This window comes from Ursus maritimus, unplaced genomic scaffold (assembly GCF_017311325.1).
Source record: "Ursus maritimus isolate PB19 unplaced genomic scaffold, ASM1731132v1 scaffold_32, whole genome shotgun sequence".
NCBI classification, from domain to species: Eukaryota; Metazoa; Chordata; class Mammalia; order Carnivora; family Ursidae; genus Ursus; species Ursus maritimus.
Genome location: NW_024425786.1, coordinates 27,425,277 through 27,445,341, shown reverse-complemented (window position 1 = coordinate 27,445,341; position 20,065 = coordinate 27,425,277). Strand labels below are relative to the sequence as shown.

At 41.4% G+C, this 20,065-nt stretch overlaps 1 protein-coding gene across 3 annotated transcripts in view; it reads right to left on the bottom strand.

Annotated features, from left to right (window-relative positions):
* Positions 1–20,065, bottom strand: part of THRAP3 (thyroid hormone receptor associated protein 3) — a 63,565-nt gene that overhangs the window by 43,062 nt on the left and 438 nt on the right. Inside the window, exons 1-2 of one of the 3 annotated variants that reach the window (XM_008694396.2) lie at positions 19,047–19,195; positions 3,090–3,197 (exon numbers count right to left, since the gene is read on the bottom strand). The gene's annotated coding sequence lies outside the window, so the exon portion shown is untranslated. Of the gene's footprint in view, positions 1–3,089; positions 3,198–18,089; positions 18,112–19,046; positions 19,196–20,065 lie in introns of those variants that run through there. The other 2 variants (XM_040619264.1, XM_040619263.1) reach the window with 2 other exon arrangements.

Sequence of the window (20,065 nt, the reverse complement as noted above, 5' to 3'; positions counted from 1 at the left end):
TATCTCCAGCAATTCCACTTCTGGGTATTTATCTAAAAGAAATGAAATCGGATCTCAAAGAGATATTAGTATTCCCATGTTCATTGCACCACTATTCACAATAGCCAAGACGTGGAAAGAACCTAAATGTTCATCAACAGAAGAATGGATAAAGAAAATGTGGTGTATACATACAATGGACTACTATTCAGCCTTAGGAAAAAAAAAAAAAGGAATTGTGCAACATGCAACACTAATGAACCTAGAAGGCGTGATGCTAAGTGAAATAAGCCCGTCACAAAAAGGCAAATACTGCATGATTCCACTTATATGAGGCACCTCAAATAGACAATCTCACAGATTCAGAGTGGAATGGTGGTTGTCATGGGACTGGAGGTAGGGGGAAATGGGCAGTTACTAATCAAGTGCGTCAAGTTTCAGTTAAATAAGACGAATAAAGTTTTAAAGATCTGCTGTCCAACGCTGTATCTATAGTCAACCGTAATATACACTTAAACATTTGTTAAGAGGACAGATCTCATCTTAAATGTTCTTACCACAATAACATAAATAAATAAATCCTATCTTCCATGATGTCAGTAAACTGAAAAGCCTTCATGAGAGGTGGGAAGGAAGGGGTTTGTAATTTACTGCGATTGGAATCCCTGACTCACATGAGAAAATTTAAGAACTACTGCCAGCGTGTCCTGGCAGCCACAGAAGGCGCAAGTTTTCTGCATACGTATGAAGAGCATAACTATATTCTTGTCGGGACTGCGGCTGTTTAGATTGTATGCAGAAGAAGAATGGAGTAAATAAAAATATTGATGAATGTGGGGTGCCTGGCTGGCTCAGTCAGTAGAGCATGGACTCTTGATCTTGGGAGTCATGAGTTCGAGCCCCACGCTGGGTGAGATTACTTAAAAGAAAGAGTTGACGGGGTGCCTGGGTGGCTCAGTTGGTTAATCATCTGCTTTTGGCTCAGGTTATGATCTCAGGGTCCTGGGATCGAGTCCCACATCGGGCTCTCTGCTCAGCAGCTAGTCTGCTTCTCCCTCTCTGCTCTCCCTCTCTCTCTCAAATAAATAAATAAAATCTTAAAAAAAAAAAAGAAAAAGCTAATGAATATGAAAAAAAAATATATATATATATGAACATAAGTGGGGGAAAAAAACAGCAAACACTAGAAAATGCAATTAAGGAAATCTCCCACAAAGTAAACAGAGATTGAACAGCAGAAAAAAGATGAATTTACAGGATCAGTTCAAAAGATCCAACATCCAATTAACAATTCCACAAAAAGAGTAGAAAAAATAAAGGGGAGAAAAATCAAGGACATAATTCTAGTACATTTCCCAGAACTGAGGGACATTAAGTTTCAGTCCATTAAGTGACCAACACATTAGATGAAAACAACCACACGAAGAACATCATTATAAAATTTCAGAATGCTGGGAAAGAGAAGTTCTAAAGTTTCAGAGGTCAAAGGTAACGGACATCTCATAAACAGTGAAAGCCAAAGCGCAATAGAGCACATCTGGTCAAAGGTAACGGACATCTCATAAACAGTGAAAGCCAAAGGGCAATAGAGCACATCTGGTCAAAGGTAACGGACATCTCATAAACAGTGAAAGCCAAAGGGCAATAGAGCACATCTTCAAAATTCTAAAGGAAAATTATGTCCAAACTAGACTTCTATACCCAGCCAAACTAACAATCAATATGAAAGCAGAATAAAGGCATTTTTAGACATACATGTCTAAAAAATTTACCTCTTGTGTACCCTTTTCTCAGGAAGCCAATGGAGAAAGGTGCTCTTTCAAAATAAGAGATTCAATCAAGAAGGAAAGGATATGGGAAAAAGATAACGGGATCCAGAACAATAGACATAAGAAAAGCCATGAGGATGATGATGTTGAGATAGCAAGCATGACAGCTGGGCAGCTGCCTAAAGAACATCCAAAATGGAGCAGATCAGACGGTATCTCCAGGAAGATAAAACTTGTAATATAGCTAAAATGTTAAAAATAGTGAGGAAGAATTACACTTCCAGGTAGAGTTTAAAGATAAGTTACTTATAAGAAACAGAAATTAAACAAAACAGACCAAAAAAAAAAAAAAAAAGAATTAACAGAGAAAATAAAAGCTATGCAAAACAGGAAAATTAACCATAGCACGTAAAATGATTTGGCTGTAAGTTCTACAAAGCCATAAACCTCCAATACTGAATACTGCTCCAACCAAAATTACATTATAACCAGAGTGACAATAAATGTGAATGTGTGAAGTGGTCAGGGAACTCTACCAGAAACCACCACCATTCAAGGTGGGAAATTAACAGATAATACCAAAAACCAGAAAATCAGTAAGTAGCAAAATAAGCTTATTGCGTAGAAGCAACAGCAAAAGAAACAGCAGAGTTGGAAATGATTGCTTCTAGGGACTAGGAAGGATTTTTATACATGTATTAATAAGTAAAACAAAAAAATACAATAAATATATAAAATGCTTTTTAAAGTTAAGAAAATATACTGTGAGGGAATATCAAACATATACATAAATGTATTCATGTCTAACACATAGTTATCAGACAGGGAAAAATGCTGAAGAGCCTAAATGTCTACCAAAAAGGAACTAGTTAGATAATTTTAAATTACGTGGCACACCCATGATGAAATGCCATGAGTCATTTAAAAATGCAACAGGGAATGTTAACAAGAACCAGGTGAGACAAGAAAGTCTAGCCCCGATACTGACTGAACACACACATATCCAAGTAACACATGCTTGAAAAGAGACTATTCACCAAAATATTAACAATTATATATATGCCAAGTTTATGATCTTATCAATACTTCCTAATGAATAAACATGTGTTATTTAGTTAGTTAACATAAAAAAGGTAACTGCTGATTCTACAACTTAGAATCAGAGAAGAGAGCAGACCTACTTTATCATCTTGTTTCAGTTTATTATAAAGGTGAAAAATAAACACTACTTAATAAGAACCCAGAATTCCATTAAGGAATCTTCTAGGTGACTCTTAACATAAGGCTGGTTTTATAAGCCAATGAAGTTATTATTAGTTCCTTTTAGCACCACGCATTTACCTTATTTGAACAACGATTCAACTTGCACCGGATCCAAGACAGACACTACTGCAAAAGAACACCGGCAGTGTCACTGGCTTCTCCAATTTACAAAGTCAGGATACAATTCTGGAACGAGAGGAAACAAGCAGCAATAAGACAACTACCCAAACCTTGCAGATTATATCGTGAAATAGAGATGCTTGAAATCCCTAAGCAAAAACTCTACTTTAACCCTCAACTTTACTCCAAGTGGACACAGGCTTCTCTCTCAAAGCATGCTGGCCTGAGGGTCTTCTCTCCCACACATATTTTCATCCATCCAACCCCCTACATACAGTAAGGCTGCAGAATTGAAAGCTAAAACCCTCCTCTTACAACCTGATACTCTCACTGGCAATATTTCAGGTGCTATGGTTTGCATTATGCAAGACTAATTCACAAACTCCATAATTTAACCTGGACAATTACTTCAGAAGAATTAGATACCTGAAACAAAAATGTAACTAAGGTATGCCGAACTGATTTTAACAGACACATTTCAAGTTAAAACAACTTCCCATCCTCATCCCTCAAAGCACAAAATAATCCTTCTGATCCAGTTTTAAACATTACTAACATGGCCAATACATCAAAGCTATGTAGTATTATCCAAAACAAATAGGAAAACAAAGTTCCAAGATCAGCAAGTATGTAATGTCCTTACTGCTAGCTTATTAAAACTTTATCATTCATTCATACTGCTACAGAGTAGGAAGGCACCCAAGATTCAAATAATCTGAAGATGCAGTCTGAATCTCTTCTTTTTTCACTTAATCAGCATTCACTCAATTAAAGACACCCACCTTAGCTTTCTCTGAAATCTGTAGTTTGCACATAGCTGACCTCTGCCTACATAGCCAGGAAAAGAAAGGAACGTATTTTCTTAAGCTATGGTCTCTTGGTACATGTCAACCCTCAGCCTAGAATGTCTCCTCCCCTCCCACCAACCAAACTCCTTCTCACTCCTACAAGGGTCTCCTTCGCCAGCAAGGGGTCCCTGGTGCACACAGGCTGAGTTCGGTACTGCTTCTTGGTGTTACCCTAGACATGTCTCTCCTTACACTCATCTCATTATACCCATTAATGTCGATTCCCCTCAAAGGACTGCAAACTCTATCTCCCTAACACTGATACGTGTTTGCTGAGTAAACTGGAAACCCAAGCAATAAAATCTTGACTTATACCAAAGGTCATCAGGTAATTAACATCAGGAAGAGGCCATAAGGGGCGCCTGGGTGGCTCAGTCGGTTAAGCAACCGACTCTTTGTTTCGGCCCCCAGTCAGACTCTGCACTCGGCAAGGGAGTTTGATTGTCCCTCTCCCTCTGCTCCTCCTCCAGTGTGTGTTCTCTCTCTCTCACTCTTTCTCTCCCTCGAATAAATACAATCTTTAAAAAAAATATTTAACCTTAGCTACTTCCCGTCAGAAAAAAAAAAACCAAACAAACTAGGGATTGAGGAGATTATGACAGCTGGGCAAACAAACCTGTAGTGTTTTACACCACAGAAAACCGTGCGGTGTCTGTTCTAAGCCCCTTCCTTCCACGGCATCAGCAGGCACTGAGACTGAATCCAAGGCTGGCGACAGTACTCCAAGTGGCTTTGGAGAGAAAGATACTTCCCATATGGGTCATGAATACAGGGCCTTCTACATTAAGGGATCAGCAAGTGATGCACACAGGCCAAATCTAGCCCAACCTATTTTTTCCTTTTTCCCACCCATGAGCTAAGAATTGTTTCTACATTTTTAAATGGTTGAAAAAAATCGAGGGTACTTCAGGATGGGTGAGAATTCTATGAAAATTCCAACGTCAACATCTATGAACAGTTTTACTGGAACACAGACGGGTCCGTGGTTCACAGAGAGCGGCTCTCACACACCAGCAGAGTGGAGCGGCTGCAAACGAGACCGTGCGTGCGCTCTCACCGCTCCGAGCGGCCGCGGACCGCAGCCAAGCAGTCACGGCTGGGCCCTTCAAGTACCACGCGTTCTGTCGTTGTATTATCAGTTTTAAATAACCAGTGTATCTTCGTATGTTAAAACAAGAAGACAAAAGTGTTTAAACGTTACCCATTTAAGGGACAGTGTAGAGTGTGGATTATTTTGTAATGATTTAGATGGCAAAATTCTCTTATGAACAAACACCGTAACTGTGCCAAGAATACAATATATGTCGATATTACCAAACTAAGCACGCATCACAGTGTTCATACCTAACAGCATTCTGTTAGAAAATTAGAAAATTTAAAACAGAATATCTCATTACAACTGAAAATCTTCACCAAAAAAATAATAAAAATGAAGTTTCTGACTGGTTCATCTGTTAGCTTAACAGGGAAAGCCATTTATTTACAAAGAGCTGATTACATTATGTTTGCAGCAGCCAAACGAATGTGTCCAGAAAAAATCATTTTGTTTAAGACTATTAGCCTTTTGGCTGGAAAAGCTGAGGACAATGGGAGCAACAACAGTAGCCAATTAAAAAATAAGGCAGGGATGCCTGAGTGGCGCAGACGGGTAAGCGTCGGTGCATGGGACTCTTGGTTTCAGCTCAGGTCCTGTTCTCAGGGTCACGAGATGGAGCCCGCATCGGGATCTGCACTCAGTGGGGAGTCTGCTTGAGATTCTCTCTCCCTCTCCCTTTGCCCCTCCCACTTGTGCGCTGGTGTTGTCTCTCTCTCTCAAATAATTTTTTTTTTAAGATTTTATTTATTTATTTGACAGAGAAAGAGAGAGCCAGTGAGAGAGGGAACACAAGCAGGGGGAGCGGGAGAGGAAGAAGCAGGCTCCCAGAGGAGGAGCCTGATGCGGGCTCGATCCCAGAACACCGGGATCACGCCCTGAGCCGAAGGCAGACGCTTAACAACTGAGCCACCCAGGCGCCCCTCAAATAAATCTTTTTAAAAAGGTAAGGCAGGTGGAAGGGAAAGGAGTTGACCTAAAGTAACTATGGAAATGAGTAGAACAGGGAAGACAGCAAAACGAACTGCATTCTAGATGTTAAAGTTGCTTCCCATGGGGGTATGGGTTAACAATTCTGAAACCATTATACATGTATACTGGAATTAATAAGTAAATGGATAGCAGACGGTGAGAGCCAAATTTCTCACTGTTGGAGTGTGAGGCCACAAACGACAGACAGAAAGGCTAGAACGATCCAGGTGGTACTGGATTAGAAGTGGAGCTACCAGTATAAGCTCCTGCTGAGCTTAATACAGATAGACACAAATGGATACACACAGATACATCAGAAATATTTACAAATATTTCTATATGTATATAAAATGTTATTATACATATATTTCCTATATGTACACACACATGTATTTCCTTGCTTTGTCATCTGAGAAGACCTATAAGCAGTAACATTCCAGCAGCAATAAGCACACCTAGCACCCACACCTTGATTTCTAGTAATATTCTCCAAAAAAAGAAACCAAGGCTCCTTGGAGAAATGACTGACTCCAGGGCTGAGGCCAGCAATACACTGCATAAGCCTTAATATCTTGTAGTGCCAGAAAGAAGTACAACAAACAAACAAAAACCACCACAATGAAGGGAATATGTCAAAAGGACACTCCTGTCCAACTGAAAGAACTCAAGAACCAAAATGAAAAAAAAAATTGAAATGAATGGATAATTCAAAGTATAAAATACCTATGAGACTAAACTGATATAAATGTATAAATGGATAAGAAGAAACCAATTTCCCATGTCGAAGACTTCCAAATAATTTATGCATATATTCCACCCTCCAGAACGTAAAACATAGCTCTCCATTTCGTAAGTGGAGTGAGCCCAGTGATTTCCTTCCAAAAAGTACAGTATGGAGGGGAGGGAATAATTTACACCGGAGAAACCTAGCCAGGTGATCAAAGTTAACATCAACCATTAATCATGTCGGTAACATGTATTCCTTGATATGATGTGATGGAAATGATACCTTACTTCTGTGGTCATTCTCACCAAAATCTGTTAACACCAGTCTAATCGTGAGAAAAATCCCAACTGAGGAACCTTCTACAAAATATCTAACCAGCACTCCTCAAAACTGTCAGTCACCAAAAATAAGAAAAGTCTGAAAAGGTGTCACAGCCAAGCCTAAGGAGACATAACAACTAACTGTATATCCTAGATAGGATCCTGGAACAGAAAAGGGGTATTAGGTAAAAATTAAGAAAATATTTATGAAGTAAGGACTTTAGTTAACAAGAATGCATCAACATTGGTTCATTAGCTAGGTAGGACCAATGTACTACATACTAACTCGTTAACAGGGGAAAAGGGCATGAGGTATACAGGAGAACACTCTGTACTATCTTCTCAGATTTTCTATAAATCTGAAACTGGTCAACAACCACATATTTGTTAAGGGGGGGAAAATTTTCAGTGGTGTTCCTTGCCTCTTGATTCAACAGATATTATAGGTACTGCGTAACTGTTTACTGGAGAAGTCAACGCTGGCTTTGAAATGACTGAAGAGTCAGCTTCTATGAATAGTCTATATGAACAACTGTAGGTGAGACTCCCTCAAAGACGCTTGAGAGGACGCTTATACAACCTGAACCTGAATCTGCATTTTTATGGGAAATCTATATTATGGCAAATTAATCTGAACAACAGTAAACACTGTTTGAACCTCAGGTAATGTCAAGTTACGTTATTCACTTCCTCTACTACCAAAGTAGTAGAATGAATGAAATCCCTGTTCACACAAAACTTTGAAAGACCTATTTCCTTAATTCAAACTACACTTCCAGCATATTTCCAGTCTTAATGAAAGTGCAAAGTAAATCTCCATCTTTCAAAATCCATCTAGCGGTGCAACTGAGAAGCTTCCACCTAGGGGTGCCTGGCTGGCTCAGTCAGGTGAGTGTGTGGCTCTTGACCTCGGGGTTCTGAGTTTGGGCCCCACATTGGGTGTGGAGATTACTTAAAAATAAAATCTTTAAAAAAAAGAAACCCAAAAAACTTCCATCTAATATTCCATTGGAAAGAATTACTCTGCAGCGTAATGGAACCCCAAAAGGCAAATATCAAGAAATGAATCTAACAGAATTCTATAAATGCATTCCAAGTGATGAATGTGCTCAAATAAAACATATGCTCAAAAAAATCATATGCTCATGGATTACTATTAGTATTTGGCAGTACCCGTCTGTGTAAAGACATTTTCAAAGATGACATATGTGCAATCACACTACAGATTTCAGCATAGGTAAAACTAACTCTGAACCCCAGTAATGTGAAATGTTATCTCCCAAAGTGAATTCCACTCTTGTAACACACCTGCCTTACAAAAACTGTATTCAACTATTACATTTTGAATTCTGCCAATAAAATATTTGTTTTCTTGGGGTGCCTGGCTGGCTCAGTCAGTAGAACATGCAACTCTTAATTAATCTCAGGGTAGTGAGTTCAAGCCCCACGTTGGGTGTGTAGATTACTTAAAAAGATAAAAATTCTAAAAATTTTAAATATTTGTTTTCTTCACTGTTATTCAAGTACCTATGTAATATCCTCAGTTTTGCCTCTTGGCCCCCAAAGCCTAAAGTATCATCTGGACCCACAGAGAAAAAGTCAGCCAACTCTGGCTCTACACCATTTGCTTTACAAAGGCAGTTAGTGCAAATGACCATGTAATAAGAATAAACCCTTAACGAGCCAGCAGTAATTCTCAAAACTGCAGGGGTCTCAAATGGTAGAAACTGTCACTGTTTAATCCTCATACCCAACAAATTACAGTAAGACAAATAAAATTAGTAATCAATCATCCCAAAACAATTTCCCAAGCACTGGCCCAATAAATAGTACGAAACAATACACGTTCTAAAGGCTTTGATTCCCAGCACCACCAACTAGTAGTTTTGAAACCTGTGGTAAGTTACTTTATTAAATCCCACTATCTGTCTCATCTGTAAAACTGATTCCCACTACATAGAGCTGTTATTAAAACTGAATGAGTTAATACGTATGTGAAGCACCTGAAACAATACTTACTAGCACACATTTAGCATCAATAGCATTATTAATCAGGTCAACGTCGAAATCACAGTTAAGAGACAAGACTTCCACCGGCTAGTATGGGTAATCACACGGTCATTGAACAATTACTCTTTCTCCTGAGAATTCCGAATTTGTCTTTATGGTAGACTCAGAATGTAAGACACTGAGCTTACTCAAAAATAACAATTTTAAACAAACAAATAAATAAATCATTCTTAATTTCCTTCACTGGGCACCATGTAAAGCACAAAGACGAATCACAAACTCTGTATCCTTCCCCGCGCTTATAATACAACACAGGAGTTCTCTCTGCTCAGTATATATTATCATTATTCTGATATCATTATGCTGAGAACCTGGTTAATAAAACTTCCAACCAGCCCACACTTATAATGTTTATGGATCTATTTCTAAATGTCACTGAAAGAGTTATCTGAAAAAATGACTGTGACTTGAAGTGCTAGGAGAATAAAGAGAAAATCTGCCACCATCAGACCCTGTATAGGGTGTGTCAGCCTCAAGGCAGTCTAGAGCTGGCTTTACTCAAAGAGCAGAGAGTCCCGTGATTAAGAGACCACAATCCACTCTAATCTACAGGCAAAAATACTACCTGGACAAATAGGACTACAATTAAGAGTCACAGAGCAGTAAGAACTGGAAGCACTCCTAGAGATCATATCTAGTATAACCCTAGGTTTACAGAAGGGAAACTGAGCCCAGAGAAAGGAAGGATTTCACCCAAGGTGACCTAAAACTGGAGCCTAAAGGCCGTTGGCCATCAGTGTCCCAATTCTTTCACGTCATCGTGCTAATGGTTTACCTGTTCAAGAACCTTAAGCTACAAACTTCATCCAGTTGGCTTGGATTCCTCACTTTTCTTCCATTACTTGCTATCTAAGGAAAAAATTTCTTTAATATGCTTTATGAAATCAATCTTAGAAAACATTTCTAAATCATCCTAAAATGTGCTCTACTGGAAGCCACAGGGGATGCTAAGAATAAATCTAATTCACTAAAGCCCTATTTGAAAGGAAATTTCAGTAAACAAGAAACTATTAATTTTAGAGTTGGAAAAGTAGATGGTACATTCAGAGTCTATCTTCTGCAACTGCTTAGCTTTATTAAAAAAATTTCAACCAAAACAGTAATTTAATTAACCACCCACTTAAACCAGGGCATTAGACCAAGACAACCAACTTTTAGATGAATCACATGTGCTATCATTTGTAAACAAGCAACAGAAAAGAGACCAAATTTCATGACAGAATATCATAAACAAGAAGATCTGATCATATGCTGGAAAAGCCATTAAAACATAATTGCCTTTGGAGATATTTTTCTTCGTTTTTCCTTTTTTAAATTACAAATCAGGAGTAGTTACTAGGTGTGACATCAAAGTCAATAACTACTCAGAATACCGCCAAATTAACTTATCTTCAACTAAACTTACTATTAGAAAGAACCTCATCAGCAATTTTGGAAATCTATCCCAAAATGTCCATATCCTCTGGTTCTAATTCTAGAAAATAAATCTGCAGCCAATATTAACCCAACAGCAATTTACACACTATCTAGGGAAGCCCAAGACTCCTCTTCCCACAAAATACCAATTCCCAAGGCCACTGAACCATTCTCCTTATCAGAAGGTTCCTCACAAAACACATCTCATTCCAAAGCATTTACAGGTAATGTAACAGCTCATCAGAATCAGTCCTATATTCTTAAGTTTAACTAGGAAAATAGATTGCTATAAAAACTGGTATAATCACTAAGAGAATTATATCATCTGTCAAACAGATTTTTTTTAAAGATTTGAGAGAGAGCGGGGGAGGGGCAGGAGAGGGAAAAATCTCAAGGAGACTACCTGCTGAGTGGGGAGCCCAGTGTGTTGACTCGGGGCTCCATCTCACAACCCTGACATCATGACCTGAGCCAAAATCAAGTTGGACGCTTAACCCGGTGAGCCACCCAGGCGCCCCTGTCAAATTGATTCTTGTAAATGGAGTTATCCCCCTAAAAGGGACTCATGCCATCCCTGATTTAGCAATCCTGCTTTCTATTTCTTGGAAATTTGGTTTTAGATTACATGAATGTTTTTCCAACTTCTCATACATAAAGTTAAGAAGATTTAAGCCCTCAGGGCGTGATCCCGGCGTTCTGGGATCGATCCCCACATCAGGCTCCTCCACTATGAGCCTGCTTCTTCCTCTCCCACTCCCCCTGCTTGTGTTCCCTCTCTCGCTGGCTGTCTCTATCTCTGTTGAATAAATAAATAAAATCTTAAAAAAAAAAAAAAAAGAAGAAGAAGATTTAAGCCCTGAAAAAAGGGTAAAGGCCACTATACACAACCCAAAAACAAATCAGGACTTGAGATTCAAAATATTGAGAAATAACTAAAATAGGGGACACCTGGCTGGTTCAGTCAGTGAAGCATGTGACCCCTGATCTCAGGGTTGTAGGTTTGAGCTCCGCATTGGGTGCAGAGATTACTTAACAATAGACAAAATCTTAAAAACCAAAAAACAAAACAAAACACCTACAACCAATCTTATGGGAAAAGTAAAATTAGATCCCTACCTACCGTCACAAACAAAATAAACTCTAAGTTTATTTGGACTGAAAATACATAAAATTTTGAAAAAAATAACAATCATTAAATATGAAAAGCTTTGAAACTTTTAGAAGAAAATATGGGGGGGGGTGCCTGGGTGGCTCAGTCAGTTAAGCATCTGACTCTTGATTTCAGCTCAGGTCATGATCTCAGGGTCATAAAATCAAGCCCTGCTTCAGGCTCTGCTCTGTGGGAAGTCTGCTTCCTCCTCCCTATGCCTCCCTCACACTCTCACACTCTCTAAAAACCATTTCTATAAAAAAGAAAATACAGCAATCTATAGAACTTAAGAAAAAGGATTACGAACAAAATATTCTAATTATAAACCATAAAGGCAGAGATTGATAAATGTCTTTATGTTTTAGAAAAACAAAACGAGGGACGCCTGGGTGGCTCAGTCAGTTAAGCATCTGCCTTCAGCGCAGGTCATGATCCCAGCGTCCTCCTGCTGAGCAAGGAGCCTGCTTCTCCCACTCCCTCTGCCTGCCGCTCCCCCTGCTTATCCTCGCTCTGTCAAATGATTAAATATTTTTGGGAAAAAAAAGTGTATCCAGGATTTATGTATTTGAACAATGCTTCCTTGTTCACTAAAAGGAATAAAGGAAGGTAGATGAACAATCTACAAGACAAAGCCTGTATCCTTATAGCTTTGCTGTGATATTTAACACCCAAAAAGGAAACCAAAGATCCTCTCCTCAGAAAGTACCCTCTATTTCTTGTTAGCAGTTCTCAGATAAGTTACCAGAATAAGATGAGCTGAGAAGGGCAAGGTCAAAATTCTAGCTGGAATAACATATTGTACATAAAGTTACAGTTTATGTATACTTTTGACTAGCACATAAAATCTTAATTTCCAAACAGCCACAGCAATAATTCAGCTGACAACTTTGAAACTCAGTGTTACCTTTCACTTACATTCATGGTTCATGTATGCAAATACACAACTCATTAATGATGAGTGGTTATCAGGTTTCATTAGGAAGCTGGCGCTTTGGGGGTGCCTGGGTGGCACAGCGGTTAAGCGTCTGCCTTCGGCTCAGGGCGTGATCCCGGCGTTGTGGGATCGAGCCCCACATCAGGCTCCTCCGCTATGAGCCTGCTTCTTCCTCTCCCACTCCCCCTGCTTGTGTTCCCTCTCTCGCTGGCTGTCTCTCTCTCTGCCGAATAAATAAATAAAATCTTCAAAAAAAAAAAAAAAGGAAGCTGGCGCTTTGGATGAACCATATTAAAAATTTTTTCATTAAAAAAACTTCAAGGGTGCCTGGATGGCTCAGTTGGTTAAGCCTCTGACTCTTGATTTCGGCTCAGGTTATGATTTTAGGGTTGTGAGATCAAGTCCCACCTCCGGCTCCATGCTCGGTGGGGAGTCTACTAAAGATTCTCTCTCCCTTTCCCTCCAACCCTGCTCATGCGGGCTCTCTCTCTCATATAAATAAATCTTTAAAAATTTTCATTAAACTTTCTTTTGTAAAAGAAGAACTATTTGGGATGCCTGGGTGACTCAGGTGGATGGGTGTCTGCCTTCAGCTCAGGTCATGATCGCAGGGTCCTGGGATCAAGTCCCACATAGGGCTCCTTGCACAGCAGGGAGCCTGCTTCTCCCTCTGCCTGCTGCTCCCCCTGCTTGTTCTCTCAGACAAATAAATAAATAAAATCTTAGAAAAGAAAAGAAAAGAAAAGAAAAGAAAAGAAAAGAAAAGAAAAGAAAAGAAAAGAAAAGAAAAGGAAAGAAAAGAAAAGAAAAGAAAAGAAAAGAGAAAAGAAAAAGAAAATCTTAGGGTGCCTGGCTGCCTCAGTCAGTACAGCAGCTGACTCTTGATCTTGTGGCTGTTAGCTGAGGGGGAGCGGGGAGCAGCAGGCAGAGGGAGAGGGAGAGGGAGAAGCAGACTCCCCACTGAGCAAAGAGCCTGATGCCAGCTCGACCTCACAACTCTGTGCCCAACTGATACACCCAGGCGCCCCTAGAGATTACTTCAAAAATACATTTCAGGGCGCCTGGCTAGCACAGCAAGCGAATCTTAATCTCAGGGTCGTGAGTTTAAGCCCCAAGTTGGATACGGAGCCTACTTAAAATAAAAAATAAGGGATTGCAAAGGGGCAGCTGGGTGGCTCAGGTCATGATCTCAGGGTCCTGGGATGGAGCCCTACATCGGGCTCTCTGCTCCGCGGGGAATCTGCTTCTCCCTCTCATTCCCCCTCTGTGCCCTCCCTCTCTCTCAAATAAATAAAATCTTAAAAAAAAAAAAAAAAATACGGGACACCTAGGTGGCTCAGTAAGTTAAGCATCTGCCTTCGGCTCAGGTCATGATCCCAGGGTCCTGGGATCAAGTCCCGTATCAGGTTCCTTGCTCGGCAGGAGCCTGCTTCTCCCTCTGCCTGCTGCTCCCCCTGCTTGAGCAAAGCACTCACACTCTCTCTGACAAATAAATAAAAACTTAAAAATAGATCAATAAAATACATAAATTTCTTTAAAGAAAAAAATCTTTCAGTAAGTAAAAATGAAATGTTAAGCAGAACCCCTAAGTAAAAAATTATCAATGCAGAAATGAGAGTGGGCTGCTCAGAGTCCTGCCAGCTCAGTCTCTTCCCTCAAAAGCTCCTGAGGCACCCTCCTCACTCCAAGAAGTATTTTAAAATCTCCTGTCCAATCCATACTTGGCTAAACTTACTAAAAATTCAAGAAAAACAATCATCACCACAACTTACTTATACAGTTACCTCAGTTTCACAGAACAGCCTTTAGAGAATAGCTTTTGAAAACAAACTTTTATAAACCAACTTCATAATCCACTTACAAAAGATGTACACATTATAACAATAGTTCGGTCAGTTTTGACAAAATAAACTGTGAAACACTACCCCAACCAAAATATGGAATATTTCAGGGACGCCTGGGTGGCTCAGTCGTGAAGCATCTGCCTTCGGCTCAGGGCGTGATCCCGGAGTCCTGGGATCGAGCCCCACATCAGGCTCCTCCGCTGGGAGCCTGCTTCTTCCTCTCCCACTCCCCCTGCCTGTGTTCCCTCTCTCGCTGGCTGTCTCTGTTAAATAAATAAATAAAATCTTTAAAAAATATATATATATGGAATATTTCAGGGGCACCTGGGTCGCTCAGTCAGTTAAGCGTCCGACTCTCAATCTTAGCTCAGGTCTTAATCTCAGGTCTTTGAGTTCAAGCCCCGCGTTGAACTTTAAAATATATAAATATAAATAAATATATATATATATATATAAACTTTAACTTTACATATATAATATATAACTTAATGCATTAATACTGTAATTAATATTTTATATTATAATTACAATCAACATTTATATTAATGTTATAAAAACATTTTATATTAACTTAATTATTATAACTTAATAATTATATATATTATCTATAACTTTAAAATATACACACACACACATATATATGTATATAGGATATTTCTATCACTTCAGAAAGCACCTTCCTGCCCCTTTGAAATCTCCTCACCTACCACCATACAAATCAGTTTCAACTGGTAGATTTCTTTTTTTTCATCAGTCCGCAAAAAATAAGGCAACAAGACATAAAACAAATTTTAATGGTGATACAACGTTAAGACAGAAAAAAGAGTTAAGTGGAGGCATCAGAGACCTGATTCATATATCTAAAACAGGCAGACCAAATTAAAGTGCCTACAAACAGACATGTAATATAAGGTGTAAGATAATATCTAGTGACACTCCACTCCATGTCAGGCTGGAGGGAGGTCTCTAACAAACTGGAGAGGACATGCCCAACTACAAAAGATGGCTGCTATGAAAGCAGAAACACAGGTCCATGGCTGCCAGAACGGATTTTTCGAAAGCAATCCGAGTCCAAATTTTTACTTAAAATCTCCTTGTTTTTTAACGTTGACAACCAATTCAAATTTACAAGACTGTATGAGCCAATCAAAACACATCTGGAGATTGGATCTGGTCCATAAGCCTTCAGTTTCCAACCTCTGCCGTAAAAAGAAAAATACCTGGTTCTTTCAGTACAGCTCTAACTCTGGGGTACAAAGTACACCCAAGCTTCCAGGAACACAATGTCATGTACAAATATACTCAAAAAATATCAATATACATCTGAAACCCCTAACTGCTGAAGGAAAGCAAGAAGAAAATGATCTTGCTCTTCATCAACTGAAGCGCTCCATTTGTACCACTTCAAATAGGAACGGTTTCTTCCAGTGGAAGCAAACATTAGGAAACGGATTTTCATGAAACTGAGCTCACTAATGTTTAGCTTCCTCAGTATGTGCATCAGCCCGTAACTCACACACAAAAAGAAACTAAAAGATGATCTATGGCACAGCATTTAACCTTGATTTAAAAAAAAAAAGGTCCCATGACAGACTAAGCAATGGGGTGCCTGGCTGGCTCAGCTCTCCGGGCAACTCCTGATTTTGGAGTTTTGAGTTTGAGCCCCATGTGGGGTGTAGAGATTACTTAAAAAAAAAAAAAAGAAAAAGATGAAAGAAAGCCATCTTTTAGAAGGGTACCCATGACTCAACTCTCCTGATAAGCTGCGGGCAACTACTTTTTTATGGGTTATAAACCTGCATTACAGGCTCTAGAGCAGTGGTTCTTAAATTTTGAGACTAATGAATAAGACGGAAGGTATCAAACCTCTGAGAAAATGCACTCCCTCACAAAAATTTTACAGTTCGTGGGCTCCCTACATGGACCAAAGATTATGAATGGCCTGCTCCAAAGAATATTAAACCTATGTCATCTCCAAACCCCCCGCTTCTTCCCACCAGTACATCTCCATTCCATCTACTTTGGACAACTCCCATGTCCAGCCTGGACCAGTACAGCAGCCTTAAATGAGATCCCCCCCCCCCATCTTCCATACCTCTGCAAAAGTTATTTTAAAATATAAATCAGAAGGCTTCGAAGGCTTCCCCAAACAACCTTACCTGTCCATGTATTCTGTAACCACTCTCCTCACTGTGTGTGTCAGCTACTCTGGGCCTCTTTTCAGTGCTGAAAGCACACTGAATTCTCCCCATCTTCAAGTTCTGGCACTTGCTGTTCCCTCCACACAGAATGCTCTCTCCTACAAAACACTCTCCTCACTCGCGCCCGAAAGAACTTCTCTGACCACCCTTAGGTTTCCCTTGTTAGTGTCTATTAGAGTCCCTGCTTGGGATCTCCACATCACTTTTCTCGATTTGTCATTTATTTGCTTACCTGTTGTTGTCTTCCCCCACTCTACTGGAAGTTCTCCAAAAGCGAGACCCCTTCTGTCTCATACCCCCCTGTACTCCCAGAGCCTAGCACGGGAGCCAGAAGATGGTACGTCCTCAGGCACTATTTGTTGAATCAATCAGTCAAATACTGAACTGACTCAATCTTAGATGTTTACAGAATGCGTATGTGAAGCAATTCATCAAAATCTAATATCTGAGAGAACAGCATTAACCTCACTGCCTTCAATTCAGGATGTCACTGTGCCCAAGAGAAACAGGCTAGCATCTTAAGATTCTTAGTCGTTGAGACTAGCCATTCGAAATAAATAAATAATAGTCGTTGTCTTCTGCTCTCTCTGGGTCAGCCTCATCTCTTCCCACCTCTGCGCTAATTTCAGCAATATTCCAAGCTTCCTCATCCCAATTTCTCAGGACAAAACAGGACACTCTTTTTGGCACCCACAATTTCAGTGGCTAAATCAAATTCAAAAAGTGCCTGTAGGTGGTGTTTATGCCAACGAAACAGCTCAAGAACTGCTGCGGCTATTACTACTCTCACTACCACCACTAAAATGGGACTGTACTTCTGCAGACTAAAAACACCAGTCTCCAAAATCGGAGACCTGTCACTGGCGCCAAAAGGGTTAAAGAACAAAGCTGTATTTAGACATAAAGATTTTTAGTTAAACGACTTCTTCTGAAAACTTCAATTCACCTTTTACAAGATACAATCAAGCCTAAGAGGCTGCAGAATACACTTGTTTTGGATTATTGCTGAAGTGTGTGCACCAGTTTACAAAACATAATGCCAGCGCAGAGCAAACTAAGGCGGATTTACTCCACAAGTTGTTCATAGCAGGAATCGCTGCTGACTCTTTAACAAGCTTCTACCTAATGATACACATTATCAAGCTGTCCAGATAACCGAACAGACAATATTCCCACAAATAAAAAAAGGGAGGGCCATCTGCAAGGAAAGGAAAATGCTGGTGTGATACCTGCGCTTCCACTCTGGGCCCACCATCTAGAAATCCTATAAACGATGATAATAATGATGTCGTTTAATACATGTCAGGTAATGAGCTAAGCGGTTCTCAATTTAATCTCATTTAATCTTCACAATCACTCTATAAAGTAGCCACTGTTACTTACCGCTATTCTGCAGATAAGGAAACTGAGGCACCCGGAAGCGACGCCCCATGACCTAAAATCAAAAGCTAACAGAGCCAAAATTTGAACCCAGGCAAGCTGGCTCCGGGATCCATCTGTTATGTTGCCACCAGAAGCTTCACTGGCTCTCGCCCGCCGGGCTCTACCACTCTCTGACGCTTCTTCTTCAATCCAATTAACAACCTCCCCGTAAACACCCTACTACCACTGACGGCTTCGAACTTCTGGGCACCAGCGCTACTTGCCAGCTTCTGCCGCCACGCTCCACCCCTTAGATTTAGAAAGGCAATGAGAAGAGCTGATAAAAGTTGCTGAGGTGCTAAAGGAGGCAAAGAAAATAGCCTCCTACAAGCAGAACACACGCCGATTACCACTGGAATGCAAGTCGGCCTCACCTCCAACCCAAGAGACTGAAATAAAAGTGGGCGCACAAATGTTCCCGGAGCAGATAAATTTGGACTATGCCTCCTCTGGCCGCAAGGCAGAAAAGAAGGACTAACGTTTACAGAGCGCCAGCCACATGGGCCCTAGGAGAAGACAGAACCAGGCCAATGGAGACCGGGGGGGGGGGGGGAGTTCCGGGAAAAGAAAAAATCCAAATAATGGGGTTCCTACGGCTAAAGAGAGAAACGAAGAGGTGGAGGCCTCTTCCTCGCAGCTTGCAAGGAGGAGAGAAAAGGGTAGGAGCTGCTCGGGAGAAAAGGCGGCCCAGAGCGTCGGGAGCTAGGCCGGAGCGAGGGGAAGCCCTGAAGGGCGGGGAGGGGGAGGAGCCGGAGAGAGCGGGGCCCGCTCACAGGAGGCCTGGGGGTAGGCGCGGGGGAGCGGCTCCGCGCCGGGCCTGCCGGGGACCCTGACCCAGCCGCCGCCGAGGAAAGATAAAAGACAAAACGACTGGAGCCGATGGAACTGCCCTAATCCCCATCAAAGGCCTTAACTCACCTGGGCCCACCGCAGCGATCGCAGCTGCAACCTCGCAACGGCACAACCGGCCCGAACCTCGCCCCCGCCCGACAGCGCGCCCCGCGTCCCCGCTCTCCGACGGCGGCAGCGGCGGCGTCGCCCGCTGACTCCTGGGAAATGTAGTGCTAAGCCCGTCTCTCCTTGCCAACTTGATAGTCGGTTGAACTACATTTCCCACAAGGCAAGGCGAGCGTTGAGCCCGCCGCTTTGCGTCACGCGCCAGGTTGTCGGCAGTCACGTGGGTTGCTCCGTTCCATCCCCTCCCCCCGCCTGGGTGGCCTGGGGAAGAAGGAGGGTGGTGGACGGAAGGGGCGGGGGCGTTGCTGACGCCACTACCCCCACCATTTTGGAACCAGCCTGGAGGGAGGGCCTGAGCCCCACCCACTGGCGGCCTTCCCCCGTTGTCGCAAAGTCTCTGAGCTGGGAATCCGCGCGCCTGGTTTTCAGTCTCTGCCCTGCCACCTCTCGCTTTGTGACCTTGAGCAAAACGTCTCCCCTCTGTGAGCCTCGGTTTCCTCCCCTATGGTATGACACTGGTAATTTCTATCCCATAGAGTTGTTGCGAGAGTCCGACAAAGTAAAACACATGAAAGCGGCTTGTACCCTGAAAGCGCGACTCAAAATGGAGTTTTTATTGTGATAGCGTGACCTCTTTCGGAGATCCAGGAGCCCCATGGGTCAAGCTCTGATCGGCCTCATCTCCCGGCACCTCCCCCTCCCCCGCCCATGACCATGGACGCACAGAAAGAGATTTCCTGAAAGTGTCCTGTGAAGCTTGTTAAAATGGTTGCCACTCACCTCTTAAACCAGAAGTTTCCCGGGAAGTATAGTCTTGGAATATGCATTATCAACACTTCTCCAGTGATTCTTATGCATCTACAAGTTCGAGAACCATTGCATTTATCAGGGTTTTGCTCAAGCAAGTTTTCGCTGGCATTACTGCCCTAACGAATTCCAACCTTGAAGACTGAGCTTAAATGTCACCTCTTCTATGAAGC